Source organism: Gossypium arboreum, chromosome 4 (genome assembly GCF_025698485.1).
Source record: "Gossypium arboreum isolate Shixiya-1 chromosome 4, ASM2569848v2, whole genome shotgun sequence".
Classification (NCBI taxonomy): domain Eukaryota; kingdom Viridiplantae; phylum Streptophyta; class Magnoliopsida; order Malvales; family Malvaceae; genus Gossypium; species Gossypium arboreum.
The window spans coordinates 108,240,593-108,245,182 of NC_069073.1; the positions used below are offsets into that span (position 1 = coordinate 108,240,593).

Genomic DNA, 4,590 nt, shown 5'->3' on the forward strand with positions numbered 1-4,590 from the left:
TTCTAATGATGATATCAAAGACCTCCCACACTTAAGATGTACATTGCCCTCAATGTACAAAGATAGATATATTGAAAAAGATAGATGTATAATCATAAGATAGGGAGAGAAGTGAAACTTCCTGAATGATGAATGAGCTCCTTGAATTTGAGTTATGGGGAATAATCGGCCAAAGCAATGATGAGGGTGGAGGAGGATACTCCGGTGGTGGTAGAGGTTCATTAGTCCATAAGTCCTGCCATTGGAGTTTTTAGTTCCTATTTGATGGTGAGCTTTGGAGCTCTTTATGACTGTGATAAAATCAGGAACTCTTTAGGAAATATAATGGAGCATAATTACTCGTAATGAAATAGCCGAAAATAAAAATTATAAAAACTCAAGATAAAATATTATTAAAAGGAAATAAAAAGTAATTTCAAAATATAAAGATAAAAATAAAATAAAATAAATAATAGGTGTTTATAGAGAAATTGGGGCACACGGCCGTGGGGCATGCCCGTGTGCCTTCATTTCATCCCGTGCATTTCGTGGTTTTCGAAATTGGGTGCATTGGTGTACACGGCCATGTTGCATGGCCGTGTCAATCTTCGTTCGCTTCTCCCACTCCCGTGTATGCAGGCACACGCCCGTGTTATTTTGACAGACTCGGCAACAAAAGGTGGGCACGGTTGTGTTGCTCGCTAGTGTTAATTTGGCAGGATTTCCCACGGCCATGTCGTACGACCGTGGCCACTTTATAGGATCCCGTGCCAGGGAAACAATCTTGCCCCATTTTCACAAGGCCTAATGCATGCCTGTGTGCCTGGCCGTGTGGTCTTTAGAAAGCCTGCGTTCCATGATTCCGTTAGTATGTTAGATGTTAAAAGCTAAAACTTAAATAAATCATTACTGTTAGTGCTCGGGTTGCCTCTTGAAAAGCGCTTATTTATAGTCTTAAGATGGACTTACCTCTCTTCTGCATGGTCAAGGTGGTGCGAGGAGTTTACACTCCTCATCCCTGCTATCAACTTTATCAACATAAGGTTTAAGACGGGTACTGTTTACCTTAAATTTGTCGAATTTGGGATGAATTACCTTGACTGTACCATATGGGAAAATACTGAGTACCGTAAGAGAAATTTCTTCATTAGGTTCAGGAGTGGCAATGCGAGGATCTGCTACATCTAGTAGTACTTTGTCTCCAACCTTAAGTTGATTTGGTGAGGTATTGAGCTTGTCCTGGCTCGGTTTTGGTTTATCGGGTGTTTTCAGTTTCTATGTCCGCCATTCATCTAGCTCTTCGATTTGTAGCCTTTGTTCTTCATAGATAGGTCATTTTTTGTTGTTTGAACACGACTCATATGTGTTATTCAAAAGTCTTTACTGCATAGAGGGTGTCACCACATGATCAGTACTAGTAGAATGATTTATACAACCACCTTCAATTTTTGATGTGTTACTCGAATTACGAGCTTGAAGGGTGATTGTTTCGTCTCCTACACAAAGTGTGAGTTCACCTGTACCAACATCAATAATGGTTCTAGTAGTCGCTAAAAAGGGTCGTCCTAAAATTAAAGGTGCATTACTATCCTCTTCCATGTCTAGAACAACAAAGTCTACTGGGTATTTAAATTTATCAATCTTAACAAGAACATCTTCAATGATACCCCTAGGAAATCTAATAGTTTTATCAGCCAATTGAATGCTCATCCTAGTTTGTTTGGGTTTCCCAAGACCTAGCTGTTTAAACATTTTATAAGGCATAACATTAATGCTTTCCCCTGAGTCAGCCAATGCATTATGAATATCTAAACTACCAATTAAACAAGGAATCGTAAAACTCCCTAGATCCTTCAATTTGTTGGGTAGCTTATTCTGTAATATGGCTGAGCAAACTGCATTTAACTCCACATGCGACGCCTCATCCAACTTTCGTTTATCTGTTAAAAGCTCTTTTAAAAACTTGACTGCGTTCGGCATCTGCGAAAGGGCTTCAATAAACAGTAAGTTAATATGTAGTATCTTTAAAAGTTTAACGAATTTACCAAATTGTTCGTCTGGTCGGTCTTTCCTTGTCGCATTATGGTATGGCACACGAGGTTTATATTCTGTACTCACCGACTTTGGGTCATTTTGGCCTACCTCATCCTTACCTTTGCTTACCACCATTTCTGGCCTTAGTTTTGCAACTAACCTTTCCTCATCTTGAATGGAAATCGCGTTGAGTTGCTCCCTTGGGTTAGATTCAGTGTTGCTTTGCAGGATACCTTGTGGTCGTTCAGAAATCAACTTAGAGAGCTGTCCAATTTGAGTTTCGAGCCCCTGGATTGATGCTTGTTGATTTTTGAATGTCATCTTGGTATTCTGAAAAATGAGTTTCTGACACCGAGATGAATTTGGTTAGCATCTCCTCAAGGTTCGACTTTTTCTCCTACTGGTATGGTGGTTGCTGAAAGCCTGGAGGGGGTAGTGGTCTCTGATTTTCTTGGCCTCTCCATGAAAATTTTGGGTGGTTCATCCAACCTGCATTGTAAGTATTACTATAAGGATTTTTTTGAGATCAAGGATTGTTACCCATGTAATTTGACTGCCCGTTCTCCATGTTGTGGCCATAAGGTGGGTATTTTGAACTGCTTGATCCATCTCTACTTGCTTCGCACTGCATTATTGTGTGAACCTATGAAGAACTAAGAAAACCATCAATTTTCTTATTCAAGAGTTCTACCTAATTAGAGAGCATGGTGACCGAATCAATGTTATAAACGTCGGCTGTTTTCGTTGGCTTTATCCTTATGACTTGCCACTGATAGTTATTTAGTGACATCTCCTCTATAAATTCATAGGCATCTTCAGGTGTCTTATTGTTAATGGTTCTGCCAACAGCTGCGTCAACCATCTGCCGAGTCGAAGGGTTTAGGCCATGTGAAACGTTTGGACTTGTAGCTAGAATGGTAACCCATGGTGAGAGCATCTTTGCAAAATGTCCTTGTATCTCTCCCATGCATCGTAGTGTGTTTCTAAATCCATCTGCACAAAAGAGGAGACATCATTACGTAATTTGGTTGTTTTAGCTGGCGAAAAATATTTTAATAAAAACTTTTCGGTCATTTGTTCCCAAGTAGTGATTGATCCTCGTGGCAACGAGTTCAACCACTATTTAACCTTTTTCCTCAATGAAAAGGGAAACAACCAAACGTGAATGGCGTCATCAGAAACACCATTAATTTTAAATGTATCACATAGTTCCAAAAAGTTTGGCAAGTGAGTGTTGGGATCTTCGTCCTACAAACCATCAAACTGAACAAATTGTTGTATCATTTGAATTGTGTTAGGTTTCAGTTCAAAAGTATTTGCCGCTACAGTAGGTCTAACTATGCTCGATTCAGTTCCTGCTAAAGAAGGTTTAGCATAATCATACATAGTGCGCGGAGCAGGATTCTGATTAATAGAAATCGCAGGAGGTAGTGGATTTTATTGGTTTTCAGCCATCTCCTCGGTTGTGGTTGAAGTATTGTCCTCTTGCTCCTCTGTGTATCGTAAGCTTCGTCTTATTTCTCTTCGGTTTCTGTGAACTGTGTGGTTGATCTCACCGTCAAAAAGTAGTGGTCCTGATGGGCTTCTTCTGGTCATAAACTAGAAAAACCTATCAGAAGAAAATAAATGAAAAATTAGAAAAGAAAATAAAAATTTAAGTTGCAATAAATGTCAAATGTCTAAAGTAATAAAAATCGACTGTTCCTAATATCCTAGTTCCCTGGCAACGTCGCTAAAAAATTGATGCGTGATATTCGTAACAGGTTTTAAAAATTTATAAATGAATCATTCTTGAAACTAACTTATTATCAAGATTAAGGCAAGTGTACCTATCGAACAATAGTATAGTTCAGCAAGACCGAATTATCGACCCAAATGAACCACGAGTACTAATATTTACTTCCTTTTTATTATCTAGCCTAAAAATTAAGAGGTTTGGTTATCTAAACTAATTACTAAACTAAGAATGCACAGAAAAAAAAATTTGGGAAAATACTTTTGGGAAAATTCGACTGATTAAGACAATACTTAAGGAAAAATCCACCTAGACTTCACTTGTAATTTGACTCTGAATCAGACGATTTATTCATTTGACTTGATCCGTAGAAATCCCTAAGTTATATTATTATCTCTCGAGAGACTAATAACGTCTAACCCTAGGTTGAATAATTGAAATCTCTTTCTAATTAACACCCTAGAATTGCATTAACTCAATCTATGGATTCCTTTATTAGGTTTCATCCTAATCTGACAAAATCTTATCACCCTATCTCTAGGCGTGCAATCAACTCCCCTTAATTATTATAAATTTACTCTTAGATAGGGTTTATTTCGTCTTTGAATAAGAGCTTAAATTGAATCAATATCCTGGAATATCAAAAAAAGAATTAAGAAGAAGTCAAATATTTATCATACAATTCAGATAATAATAACAAGATCCATCTTAGGTTTCATTCCCCTTAGGTATTTGGGGGTTTAGTTCATACTTATGAAAGAAAACATCTCAAAGGCATAAAGATAACAAAACATAAGAAAACCTAAAACTCCTGAAGGAACTTGAAAGGAGATCTTTAGTCT

General features: G+C 37.7%; 1 non-coding gene across 1 annotated transcript; it reads left to right on the forward strand.

The window, feature by feature from the left end:
• The first annotated feature begins 2,932 nt into the window (after positions 1 to 2,932).
• Positions 2,933 to 3,039, forward strand: LOC128292519 (small nucleolar RNA R71). The gene has a single exon (XR_008282504.1). It is a non-coding gene; the product is annotated as a small nucleolar RNA R71 (small nucleolar RNA).
• The last annotated feature ends 1,551 nt before the right edge of the window (positions 3,040 to 4,590 follow it).